At 40.3% G+C, this 14,466-nt stretch overlaps 1 protein-coding gene across 3 annotated transcripts in view; it reads right to left on the bottom strand.

Moving 5' to 3' along the window:
• Positions 1 to 5,930: 5,930 nt before the first annotated feature.
• mafa (MAF bZIP transcription factor a) overlaps positions 5,931 to 14,466 on the bottom strand; it is an 88,211-nt gene continuing 79,675 nt past the window's right edge. For all 3 annotated transcript variants that reach the window (XR_008569858.1, XR_008569857.1, XM_054771493.1), the window contains one exon: positions 5,931 to 13,222. The gene's annotated coding sequence lies outside the window, so the exon portion shown is untranslated. The remainder of the gene's footprint in view (positions 13,223 to 14,466) is intronic.

Raw genomic sequence — 14,466 nt, 5'->3', positions numbered from 1 at the left:
CATGTTTGATACTTATTCGTCGATTTCTGATTTGCTACCATGTTTAACCAGCAAGTGCGAGAAATTACAACCAGCAAGTGTGAGAAATTACAATCAGCGATATGCTTGCCTCAAATATTACAGTGAAACCACAAAGTATTTGTTCCATTTTTTAAATAAATATACATCATATTTATGTGAATATGATTATATAATTGGTCTGTGATCAATACGGCATTGATTGCTATACAAACAAGGGATTAGAGCAGTGTCTGCCTTCTGGACAGTTCAGCATTCATGATCTGGACATGTTCGACAAGCTGACCAGCTGACCTGTGCAACCTTGAACAAGTTTACATCGATATGTGATTGTCAAGAGCTAAGAGGCTGTGGGAAAATAAAGAGCTGGAGGTTACAGAGGGAAACTAGTATGGTAGTATCATTGCTATAGGGATGAGTATTGTTTCCAGTTTATCGGTGCCGAATCGGTACTTTTGAAACAGGCCCGGTGCCCGAAATAGTGCTTCTAATAAGAATTAAAATAATTTATATATGTTACATTTTATATAACTTTATTTTTACATAAATTTGACATGCAAGTTGAACATAATTGTAATTTAAACACTTCAATCATATACAGGGTTCGCTCGTTTATCGTGGGGTATAGGTTCCCAAAATAGCCCACAATAAGTGAAATCCGCGAAGTAGCCAACTTTATTTTCTTACAATTATTATAAATAAAACTCCTCACAATACACTTTATACACTTTTCTCAGGCAGGCGAAAATAATTTACTTTGGTTTAAAAAAAAAATTTCAGATTTTTAAATTCATTTTCATTTATTTATTTTTTATTAACTGAAAATCATTTGTGTTCTTACCTTTTATCTGAATATGAAGTACACAGCTTTACCTTCTCCAGGGAATTTGTCACATTTTACCACTTACTACCTACCTGAGGTTGGGTACATAATCCTCCATCTGGGCAGTCAAATTCATTCATTCATTCAGCAGAGCATAAATGCATTTTTGATTTTCTGCTAGCTAGTGCTATCAGAAAGAAAAACAAAACAAAAACACTGGCTTTTCCTCTGTCAGTGACAAGCACCTTCCAGCTCACACACGCCCGCACCCCTTCAGGATGCAGTGGTACTGCAAGTGCCTCCCATATGGCATTTCTATTTTATTGTCTGATTAGCAAGAATAATGACATCACAGTTACTTACAAGACATTACACAGGCTGTAGAAGTCATTATGTATAATAGATGTTTCTACAACACTAAGTTATTGCCAACATGCTGACAAACACAAACTGGTAGGCGCCATGAACCAACACAGTGAGCACTCAAGACGATAGGCGGGCCTTGCACAATAAGCCGCGGTACCACGATTACGGTGGCCTCACCTTAGGTTTCTTCTTTGGATTTTATCAAGAAATCTGCAAATTCAACGATTTTTACTTAAGAAAATGTTAAAAGCTATTGGAATCATACAGTAAATATGTACATTCATAATACAGTTCATTGGCCAAATATTCATATTTATTATGTTATTATTGTTATTATTATTATGTATTTGTCATCACCTGCCTCCTCTGACCTTATGTCACTGCATAATAAATATTAATACCAAAGCAGACAGTGATGTACAAGGATAGAGTTGGTAGCTGATCTCCAGATCCATGGCGGCAGCACATTACTATCAAACTATCAGACTCTATTTTTCTATTAAAAAAAAAAGGTCTTTAGGCTCAGGTGAGTAAAGCAAGTGCGGTTGTTATGATTCGCCTTTCTCTTGTGTTGCTACAATGTGAACCACAGCAGTACTCGTATCGCCTCTTATTTTCCCCGATGTTACCGAGTGTAGACCCCCAGAGAGTGATTGTTACATCCATGAGCAGTGACTCCTTCATGCTCCGCTGACTCTCGATTGCCAAGTAAAGAACTCTGGAGAGACATCAACGATCACAGTCGATGTTTGCCCAACAGTGACTTGTCGCCGCGTCTTGTGGAACCAAGTGGTATTAGCAGCAAACATGCTGAAAGACAAATAACATATGACTTGAGAATGATTTAAAGTGGTTCATTTCCTTTTGTCTCCTGATCATTTTGATTAAATCCTCTTTACTCGCCCTGGTGGCTGTAATTTTAATATTTTCAGGTGGCAGCTTTTATCCTCGCACTACTGTAATTATAGTTCAATACTGTTCAAGCTAATTACAATGGTGTATGAAATTATTATGTGATTTGTGACAATTAATCAGTGACGTGATGCAATTAACATTTATATTAAACGTCTTGATAGCGTCCCATTCGTGTCTGCACATTAGTACTGGAATATTTTGTCTCTCTCACTGTTGAATGAACGTGTCAAAGACAACAACAAACATGCAAGCATATTGCCAGATTTAACACAATAGGCACACAAAAAACCTTCGTCTGTTACAATTGCATATTTTTCCCCCGTTGTGCTTTTGTTTTGTGCAGGCTCATTTGTGATGGCATTCATCTCGGTAAAGGATGCAAATGCCTTGCTCTTGTGTGAAAGAAGAATACTTTACAATCATTTACATTAACCAAAAAAAACTGTATTTTACCATTACAATAAGCTCAGACAATAGCATGTAGCCCCCTTGTTCATTTTTGTGTCGCAAATGAAAAGGATGCATACGCTTCCGATGTTCTAAGAAAAATGCACCCCAGACACACTTTATGTAGTAGATAATGAGAAAATGCTGATAAATTTCACAATAAAATATTCTCTTCATTGCTAATCCACATCTTTCGGTATTGTAACGATCACAATTGTGGGATATTATTCCTCATTCAGAGCACAACAATGAGAGAAACACCCTCAGATTACTTACCCCATTGAGGAGGATGAAGGGTTGCATGGTGGAAGCTGTTGGAGGGGCTGTGCTTGTGTGTTTGTGTATGACAAAAGATATTTTGGGTTGATGGAAAATGTGTTATGAGACTAAGACTGGCTCAGACACTAGCAAATTTCATTTTTTGCAGGTATTGTGTGTGAAAACTGAGGGGTGTTGTCACTGAGGAGTGAAGAAATGACAAGCTACATTATAAACCTGGTCAGTATATCACTGTAAATAATTACAGATAAAAGCAAGGAAGCACCACAAAGGCTGTCAGCAGATCTGCCAACATGTACACATTTTACCTATGTTGCACGCATTATGATGCTTGAGTACACTTTGCTGCTCTCCAGGTGCGTATTTTGCTGCATTCTGTCGGTTTAGGTTTGGAGTTCAGTCTCTGAAATCTGCTCTTGTGTCGAGGCACCAGCGTTCGCTGCACCGGCTGACTCATCTCCCTGCAAAACCTCTTGGGTAATTTGACGGGACCGCCAAAAAAATCCAACCTTGCGGATGGTAAAGGATGTGATTGGTCGGATCATTCCTGTGTGTACAACTCGTTCAGAGGGCATACCGCCCACCTTGTGTGAATACCTTCTCCTCTGATTTCAAACCAACATTTGCAATAAAAATGGCTTTTGTAACTGTGGTCACCCTGGGCAGTCCAGCCCTGCACACACCCTAACTCAAATGCAAATCTATACTGAAATATCAACACCCAAGATATCAGATCTTTATGATAACAAAATCTACGCTGAAATTAAAATATCGATACTTGGACACCAAAATCATTTGAGGGAATGTATATCATTAACAGGAACACACTGGAAAGTAACTAAATTATTGATATCCTGTCTGTATGATACGTGGTCAATGGGGAAATACCTTTTCTCCCATGTGGGTAAGTGCGTAATGTGCAAGTGCAGTGGCATACCACATAGTCAGTCAGCCTCGGTCTGTTGAAACGATGTCCGTAAATGGACCCATGTGTGAACTGTGTTATTTTCCATTCTTGTAGTAGTTCTTAATAATAAATGTTACAATAAGATTACTGACACCTGTTAACCAAAGTAGAATACTGACTTTCAATGTGTTCTTTGTACATATTCGTGGGTCTGCAGTAACATTGAAAGTACTAAGTTTTTTCTGACACATTGACTCTGAATGAGAGTCAAAATAATAATAATAAACCCTACCCTTGTTTAATTCTATGACTAGCTTTAATAAATTACTGCCCAATGAGATCTGGGCATTTATTGTCTTTTATAGGTGAAAATAATTGGGTTCTTACATCCGCTTGCCCATTCAGAGCATGCAGAATGAGACTACTGGAGCTTACAAAATGACGTAGTTTCACAGCATCTGCACAAGTACTTCTCATTTGCCTTGTTACGTCTCTTCAGCCTCTTTCTTTCTCTGTTTCCTGATACACCTTCATAAGCACCATCCCCCGTTCACCACTCTCAACTGCACTTGTGCTTTGAGAGGACTGCACTTGCATGCCGAGAGGCACCCGTAAACCCACAGCACACCACCCCCACCATAGACATACACGCAGGCTTGTTTTTGAGTTCCATTGAGCTATGACAGAAGCCACTTGACAGGTGATACAGTCACTTGATGTTATCTGGTCCGGTCCAGAGATTTAGCCTTTTGAGTGATGAGAGACTGTCACTTGCATTGTTTATCTATGCTATAGGATGGGACAGAGTGAGAAGAATAGTTCCTATTATGGCTTTTTTCCTTCATAGACATCAAGAAGGAAAGTCTAAGGGAGGAGTGGGTAATTAATACTTCCAAAGGGCCACATGAGAAATGTGGAGGATATTGTGTAGGGCAGGGCCACCGGGCTGAACTAAATGATGCTTAATATCAGTTAAAAGCAAAACATGATTAAGTGATGAAGCAATGTAAAATAACAAATGAAAATGTGCATGTTTAGAAATGTAACCAGCATGATATGTATCCTTATATGACCACAGCACCGTGAGAAACCTGATAATGTGGCTGAAATATGTTCAGCTGAGGACAAAATTTAGTTGAAACCAGCTTTTTACAACACATGTAAACACCTTAATTAGACTGTGTTTGGATTATTGGATGATCGAATTAACATACCTAGATGATGCGATTGGAAACCAGTTCCCTCTTGCATGTATACGCTACCATCAACCGATCATCTGAGTTGGCGTTCTGCACACGCACCAGTTTCCACAGCGGGATATAACCCAGACACGTTTGCTGCTTACAATCACTCTCTCCCGTCACTCTTTTCTTCTGACCTGCATCCAACAATCCAGAGAAAACCTTGATAGCACAGTGGAGAAAGTGTGGCTTGTAGCAGAAGTCTTGTTCATTGCACTCTTGATGACCATTCGTTGTTGCGGTCTGCTATGGAATATCACCAGCGCCATAAGAGCCATAGTAGATCTGATGTGTACCCATATTAATGCGTACAGCACTTACGACACATAATGAACTGAAGCAGGATAAGCGCCATCAAGTGTTTCGGAGGCACACAACATATGGCCAATGATCGAATTAGAAATAGTGCATGTAAACAGGCTGGAGTGCCATCTCTTGGTCGGGGGATTAGATCCTACCTCAAGTCGAGGACTGTAAGTACATCAGGGTCTTGTTCAAGAGTGAGGGAAGGCTATAACCCATAAATGTGCTGTTGATTCAGTCTCAAATAGTTCGCCATCCAAAGAAAGCAATATTAGTTACAGGAAGTTCAACATTATCCACAAAAGCCTCATTATTCTTTTGACTATGTTACTGGCATGAAAACAGGCATTCTGACCATCCATTTTCTTAACGTATTGTCAGTTTTTCCCATAATCGATTGATCAACCGGTAAAACATAACTTTTTTGTTGAGTTCTGTTTTATTGAGTGTGTGCTTTTCTACATTGGTTGAAGTCTTTAAAAACAAACAGACAGAGATGCCTTGGCTTACGTGTGCTCTCTGGTTCATATTCTGATTCCGACTGCTCTGTATTACAGAAGAGCAGGGTGGGCTGAGGTTAAAGGATCCATTGTAAGATTTTGATTTCTCCACATTTTATCTTGTACGTAATGTATGCAAATGCACAGACCTTGTTTCCCCTCAAAGAAGAAGGCTTTACCAGGACAAAGATGCATTGCATTCACTTAAAGCTAATTTTGTTTTCTCTGTGTCTTCTTGAGTTTTCCCATCATTTGCAAAACCTGAAAGGAGAGGGCAAAACAACCACTCATTATTGTTACAATAATTATTTATTAAAGTTAAAATATCTTTAGCACAGGTTAAAAATTAGACACTTCCGTCTACCATGAGCGCCTTGGGATTTAATGGTTTAACATGGTTGAAAATAAACACTCTTTGAAATCAGACATTTTCATCCAACGTCCCTCATTGTGATCTTCATAAAATGCCACATCCAAGTGATTAGGGCAGATGCAAATTTTGGTGTAGACACAATATTAGAATTCAAATTGAAATCAAAACATTTCTCATAATGTGGACACATTCTGTCGAAAATTGCGTTTACCTCCAGCTTCAGTTTTTATAATATTGTATTTGTTTCAGAAACGTTAGCCTTTTTAAAATAGCAGCACACTTTACAGCTGGTGAAGATTTATTTAGAGCGATAAAACAAGTGCCTGCCCACAGTTTGTAGCGTTTAAACGATATTCCTTGACTGTGTATGCACATGGAGGTGAGTTTTTTTCTCACACACCCAAAATTTCAACAAATCACCGTATGGTCCTTTCTTGCATCAGTCCTACCCTATGAAACATACAAATATGGATGAATAATGTAAGCAGAGGGCTGTAAATGTCAGACCGATGCATCAGTTCTCAAGTAAGAAAACATTAACAATAATCATTTACAAACCATATGCATTTTAATTGTTTGTTTTTTGTTGTTTTTTTTTTTGTATTTTTCCTTCCATGCTATATGAGAATTTGGGATTACAAAAGTACCTGAACAAATTGCTTTTATAATAGCATGCATAGGTGTTTGGTATGTACATCCTATTTACAGACGTTGACTTAGAAGAGCGGGATCTACAGTTTGCTTTCATTTGTTTTTAGGAGGGGGTGGCGAACAAACAACAGTCTCATACTGGTCTGTTGAGTACACAGTACATGCACATACAGTAAAATATAATGCGTTAATGACCAAGAAACCCCCATTGATACAAAGGAATAGCTTAATTCTGTTACAAGCTATGTATTTGACCAGTGCCGCTACATTGCATAACACAGACCAGATTTTTTGTATTTATTATTTGTCTCTATTACGCGCCAGTCTCTGTGCACAGAGTACTTGGAAAAGTTAATTTATGATGTTAACTGTGCCGTGAAGGGAAAAGCAAATAGGAAAGCGCATGCACAGCACCAGCGAAGGACATTAAGCTGAGACCGTATCTTTCTCCCTCTGTCTGTCCAGTGAAAACAGTCCAGCCTCATCATGTGTAAGAAGACACCGTTCATCATTGCAGACAAACTGAGAGCGTCTTTCAATGGCCGCTAGCAGGTATACAACCTCTGACAATGCTGTTGTATGTGTCTGTGGGAAATGCAAGTAAAAAAGGCAGCCATTGGGAGAGTGTCTTTACAAAATTAGTCAAACATAAGTGGTCATTTAAACAACATCAAAAGGAAAATATAATACAGTGTTATTTTTATATGTACATTGGATGTCTTAGCATATCTTAGTAAGAAAAGGAAGACATGATATTGTGAGTATCTATGATTCATGGCGAGCTAACCTCCTCATGGGGTATTGCAAAAAGATATTGCTTGGTAAGTAAGAAAAACATCAGCGTCATATCCTCAGTTCTCCCCACAAGTACAGGTCCATTGTCCACCTCCAGCTCATTTACACTCAGCCTCTAATATAGGCAATCAGCTGCTCTGTGTCCTCACTGGGGGTCCATAAACACTCGATTTCACATAACCGCGTTTGATAAAAGAGGCTAGCGACTCCAGGAGCATGTTAATGTGCTTTCCCATGAAGCTTATCTCCGACTGGGGGTCATGGAGGCCAAGTGGCAAGGGGCTGATCGCCATTGCAATAAGACCCTAGAAGCTGTTAACGCAGCTTACGACCCTTCTGACGATAAACGCAGTCAGCCCAGGGCCTACTTTTTTGAATAATCAAAGTCTTCATTCAGGCCCATGTGGGAAATAATATGCACCTTTACAACAGTACAATTGAAATGAGAGCCATGCTCAAATTAACCTCCGCTAACAGAGATGTGGGCTCTTTGTGATGTGATATGAGGAGCCATAACTCTTTAATTGTCGATCAGCAGCAGTTCTTACAGTAAATACAAACTACGGAGCTGACCCACGCCACTGAAACGTTACGCTAGTGCTCAGATAAAGTTGAACTAGAACGAAACAAACTACAGCAGTCTTGGATTTGCACCAAATGTGATGTAAGCATTGATTATGGGAATGAATCAAGTGGTTTTTGCATAATTCCTCTCGCCTACAAACAGTGATAAAAACATCCTCCTCGGTTGCAGGAACAAAGCAAAGTGTGTTCTTATCACATGTATGTGGGAATGTATATTTCTTTATGAACTCTGTAACACTTTTTTGTCATGCCCATTTGATGGTGTGGTAATTACACTGACTGCAGTTGTACGCTTTTGCGGGGAAGACTTTGATAGCATATGGTTATCCCCTGCTGGCTCACACTTTCTCCTCTATGGGAGAGGATGAAGGGGATATATGCATAACTCTCTGGATGCTCCAAACTTTTCACTCCTCTTAAACTGAAGGATTACGCCTTGTTCACAGCAGGGAGAATAGCATGCATCCTAGCATATCCTCTTAAGCCACTTGAGTCTACATTGTGAAGCCTGATGTCCAGCCAGCAGTTCTAACATTCTCCGCCTAAATGGCCGCAAACAATCTTTGCAGGGTTTAAATAAGCTTGTCTCCGCTACCAGGAAGTCCATTTGATGCTACATTAAAATCATCAAGTGTGCTTTAAAAAAAAAAAACAACACTTTTTTGGGGAATATTGCCCATCATCCGCAATCCTTATGTGAGACGTGAACACACGTCTTTCTCTTTTATGTGCGTTCTTAACATCTAAAAACAGATAAAAAGAGACAGCTCATTACTGCACATCATGTGGACACACCTATGCCGCCTACAAAGACTGCTATTAAAACACCTCCACAGTTCTCCAACAAGGTTTTATGGGTTTACATACATGCTGTAACCATGTAGTAACAGGTACATTCATGATAACATGCAATACGCACAGAATTGTGCCGTATTTTGGTCCTTTTAAGTATTACCAGAACTTCTTTCCCGGGATTTCACATAGCAACATAGAAACAAACGCTTACACCTAGCATTAACTTTTCCAAACTCAAAAAACAAAAACACAGCAGCAATAGCGTTACCTTTGAGACATTATGAGTGCGGCGCTGACATTGCTAGCTAGTTGCTAGCCAGCTAGTAGCTAGCCTGTGTGGTGTGGCAAGGTGTCAATACGCCAGTAACGTAGCTTGATCTGCGAAACAATGTTAATAGTATGTACGATGTCGCTGTAGCTTGGTTAATACTGTATGCACGTCACGCTATATGTAAATGGAGCATTGTTGGTGCTTTTTGGAGTATTTTTCAGAAGGCTTTATAGGCGGAATAAGTGTTTCCCATTACGTGCATTCTTAGCTGCGTCTTTTTTACCTGTTTTTATATGTTTAGAACCCACAGAAAAGAGCAAGCCGTGTTCATGTCTCACTTAAAGGATTGCGGATGATGGGCAACATTCCAAAAAAGTGCAGGTGCAGTTTTCCTTTAAAGCATGCAAATACGACAGTAAATGAAGCTGTCAGAAAGTAGATTGTATGGCTAAACCTTGTAGGGTGGAAAGCCACCTGTCCGCACCTGCTGGCCTTTTTTTCTCCTTTTATTTCTCTCAACAGCAGGACCGTACATATTCATAAATCCCTGCCTTCCTTGCTTTGAACAAAGTCAATATGTCTAGCCTTGATACTACAAGACTCTTATATAGGGATTGACAGATAGAAGTTTAAAGCATCTGTTTTTCCCCATTACCTAATCAGATGCTAAAGATTTGTTTTACAGCATTTATCAATGGTATTACTCTCATGTCTGCCGAGAGCTTTTTGGTTAATCCGATTCTCTATATTCCTTCTTAAATCTTCTTGGGCGATCTCATCTCTCAGCAAGGGGCTTGATGCCTAACTGCTCACACAAAGCACAAGCTTATGTGCTGCCGGTCACAATAAGGAGGGAGGATGGGCTGTAAAGGCTTTATTCATCGCCGTCATTAGCTGTATGGCAAAAGGAGGTTTGTTTCCTGGTGATGAGAATGAGCCTTTGCCACTGTCCCCATGTCCATTTTAATACCAAAACGAAGTGGCCACTTTAAAGCGTTGTACATTGACTTTGTGCATTTCAATGCCTGCATGTGTGTAATCTGTGTGCATGTGCCTGAGGCTAGGGATTAGAGCAGAGGAATTGCCATGGGGTTTCACACTGTAATCCTTTCACCTTTGACCCCACTCCCTCCTCCCCAAACATGTCTGGCTTGAGGTCACCAATAAACGTGACACCCCACCAGACACTGTGCGCGACTGTGATGCCAAGCACATTTCAGTTACGCTGCATGGTCTAACAGCGTCACCAACCAAAATAGGTTTGGCTGAAATTCCCAAAACACATTTTTTTTGCCCCCAACTTCAGTGGTCCAGGCAGCCAGTGATGACACTAATTGGGTGTTTAATCACATGGGCTTGCACTTCTTAACTAGTTCAGATAATTGTCAAGAAGGTAATGAAATAAAGGCCATAGACGTTAATCAGCCGGAAGTGTACTGTGGTCTACACTTGTGTGCTGCAAAACACATTTCCAAGGAGAGGAAGGAGAGGTATATGGAGAATAGATGGTAACGCTGCATTTATAGAGTTCCCTACCCTTCATATCAATGCTACCCACCCCCCCCTCACTTATCCATCATGTTAATATACCTACAACATGGCCAACTGGGTAATATATCTTTTGACCTGTGATTACGGTAACAGCTTATTGTTTACACAATAAACCATCCTATTATGTTGACGACCTGTTTACATACTGTCTTGCTCTTTAGATTACAGTGTTTATTTGTGTGTCTGACAGCGGAAAATACAGATTTTTTTCAGTGCATATTCTTTATGTTGATGATATTTATGATTGGGCAGGGTCATTGCTAGAAAATAGTGTGCATGCTGTCAGGCTATCACAACAGTTGAAACAAAGTGACTAATTGTACTAATGGATTTTTTGTTAAAAGACTTTTTTTTTAAATCAAAGAAAGTGCTAGAAAAAAAGTAGAAGGGGAATCAGGTGTGTAACCTCAGTGCTGAGCATCTGGTTGAGCTGACGCCTGAGCTCATTAGCACATAGTAAACTTCTAGCAGGACATGAGGTCATGACAGCCTAACAGTTTGAGGTCAATTTGTTTTTTTTTTCAACTTTCCAATGTGGTTGTCTAGAAGAAATGTATACCTTGTAAGGACGGAGAGAGCATAGCTTTGACACACCCTTCACTTTTAGAACTCTTGTTTTCCTCAGCTTTGGTTTTTGGACTTCTCTGGCAGCATGTCGACTCATTGAGATGTACAAATCCCTTTGACGTTGGATGAATGGACAGCTACTGGCAGGATGCCCTGTACCACTTTGTAAGCGGCCATTTAATTGGCACGCCCCAGTTTCCCTCTCGTCTTCTTTTCCCTCCCACCCATGCTCACTGTGGCCAGGTTCTGTCCCACATCAAAAGTGAGGTTACGTGTCCCTTCAAAGAGTTTAAGAACTATTGGCACTGCACTGCTGCCTATTTGGCTGATGAACAGCATCCACTATAGGAATGTGAGCCTACCCTTCTACAACTCAACATGCAGAGTACAGCATCCCTAGCTATACATAATTGGCATACTGTACATAGAGTACATTATATACAGTGGCATTTGTGAGTTTTGGCGATGAACCCGTGATACGTTACTAGCTTATGTCACTGAGCATCTAATGTAACTGAACAATTGTTTTGTTTCCCACAGTGCAGCATCCGTCTGTTGCATCCAACATTGTGGCATGCAGTGGGGAAAGGTGGACTGACTGGATTGTGGAAACGTCGCCAAAACGTGAGAGGTAGGGGATGCACGGTGGAGTTGAGGTGTTCAGTTCCCTGTTGACCATATCAAGGTTGCCTATTGTCCCAGTTGAGGTTGTCCATTCACTGGTTTGGCATCTTATCTGTCAGTCCATTTGATTTTAATGGTCCACTGAAGACAGATTGAGGTGTCCTCATATCTGCAGTGCAATTGTCGGTGGAGGTGTTCTATCTCCCAGTGTATTAGGATGGGATGAAATCACCTTATGCAACCATGCAAAGCAAAAGTTTTTCCTCCTGGGCTGGCAACCCTGGCAGCTATAGGAAATAATACATACAGTAGGCTAATAAATGGAAGAAACCTCTGAATAGTACCAATATAAAGATTTATATAACTCCTTTTCAAGGTAAGTTAACCCCTGATTCACCTACGTTTCCTTTTCAGAGTGACTTCTTTTTCCACAGATAAAACTCGTGTGTTGCCTTGTAGAAGCTGTAAGCTTGTTGACAAATAGATTTACCTAGAGCTAAGATCTCTATGCAGTATAGAAAACACTTTGCGTGTTACTATTAGAAAATAACTTATCATAGGAAAGATGTTTAAAATATCCACACATGGAAGTTGAGATCTATGGTACTCTGGAGCTGCAATGATACACTATATGGTGTTTCATGCTGTTGTCTTCATCCATCTCTATTTACATGTACTAAAGCGGATATTGGTGGTTGGAGATCAAGCCAGTGATAATTGGAAGCACTTTTTTTTTTTTTTTTAAGGTCACAATGAAGAGAAATGATATTGGAAATGATAATTACATGGTGTCTGGATAGTAGTTGCTTCATGTGGAAAATGGTGGGCCATGAGGACTACCCACAGTCGTGAAGGTTTATGGGATGGTGAGAACGACTTGGTATGTGTCCCGCTTTAGGAGTATGGGTTTTATTATGATTTATTTACAGAAGCATGCATCGGTACAGTTCCTGCTGAAGAGAAAGTAGTCCTCCCGATTTCACTGTCTGTCACGTTTAGTCTTTGTTTCCCCACCACCCCTTTTTTGTTTTGTAGAAAAAAGCTGGAGGTAAAATATCAGGGAAGGAGACAGAAGTGGCAATTTTGAGGGATTTCAGCAGGTCCTGTCTTTTGTTCCCCGGTGAAGACATTTTTGAATGTTGTGCTTTGTAGGTGTCTTCATGTGATTGGTCAGCCGCTCTGATGTCCTCACTGCTCAGTTGTGGAGTTGTCTGTGGAAAGAAAGAGGGAGAGGGAATGTACAGTGGGGGAAGAAAGTCTCATTATTCAAGTGTGACTCAGACAACCAGAGACCCACACATGCATGTAGCGCTTCCATTGAACTAACGCACATAATGTGAAAGTGAAGACCGCATTAGAAGCTGTATGGTACTTTTGTCTCGGCACGCAGGGTTTATAGTGACACACACTGAGTCACGGTCACATTATTTACGGGGTGGGGAGGGCTCTGCCAGCGTCAAAACAAAGGCAGAGTGACCACCCTCTGAGTGTACATGGCAAGCCCACTTGGCAGAGATTCAGAGTGACAGTGGCGTCTGCATGGGGGGGCTGACTCTTCAATCAGCTTCAATTAAGGCCAAAGGTACACATGCACATTTAACAGTGGTGCTTCTCCTAGGTGTCTGGGAAACATGTACTGCGTATGTTTTTTTTAACTTGATCACCTTATACGTTTGTTAAAACGTAATACTCATTTAACGTTTACGTGGGGTACAGCATTTCTGTTCTTTGTGGGTGGGCCATTAGCAAAACAGACTATAGTGGATACACATTCTCTCTGCTGAATATCCAGTTGCATGACCCCAAAGATGGCCACCCCGCATGCATAATAAATCAGCATAAACAATGCAAGTATTGAAACTGCATTGCATACAAATGAAGCATCATGTACCCGTGCAAAATTATTTTTTCTTTGTTGGTTAGTTCTCCCCAGTTACTGTTGTTTTCTTTCAGCCTTGCCATAGCCAGTCAGTATTTCTATATTATATTTTCCCAGTATTTCTTTGGCTCAGTTTTTTTTTTTTTTTTTATGCCGTATGCTCTTCCTCACGCAACACTTGGGACTGTGTTATTCATTAGCCGAAACAATCATTTTGATAATGACTTGTTTGTTAACGCCACTTTTTCTGACAATAATACTAATTAACTGATGACAGAATGCGGTGTGGCAGCCACAGCCACAGCAATATACCGTATTTTCCATACTATAAGTCATACTTTTTTCATAGTTTGGCTGCGACTTATAGTCAGGTGCCGCCTATGTCTCAAAGTGGATATATATAATTTAACATGTTCGTAAAATGTTAATTCATACTTGCTGTCACCAAGGAGTGGACATTACCGTCAACAGCCTCGAGAGGGCGCTCTAGGCTTGTGGCAGCTATGTATATGCTGCTCCTGTACCCAATGAGATCAGGAGCTTGGTGAAATTGCTTACTCGTACTTGCAGCCTCCC

Source organism: Dunckerocampus dactyliophorus, chromosome 3 (genome assembly GCF_027744805.1).
Source record: "Dunckerocampus dactyliophorus isolate RoL2022-P2 chromosome 3, RoL_Ddac_1.1, whole genome shotgun sequence".
Taxonomy (NCBI): Eukaryota; Metazoa; Chordata; class Actinopteri; order Syngnathiformes; family Syngnathidae; genus Dunckerocampus; species Dunckerocampus dactyliophorus.
The sequence above is the reverse complement of the archived record's forward strand: the minus strand, read 5'-3'. Positions and strand labels throughout refer to the sequence as shown.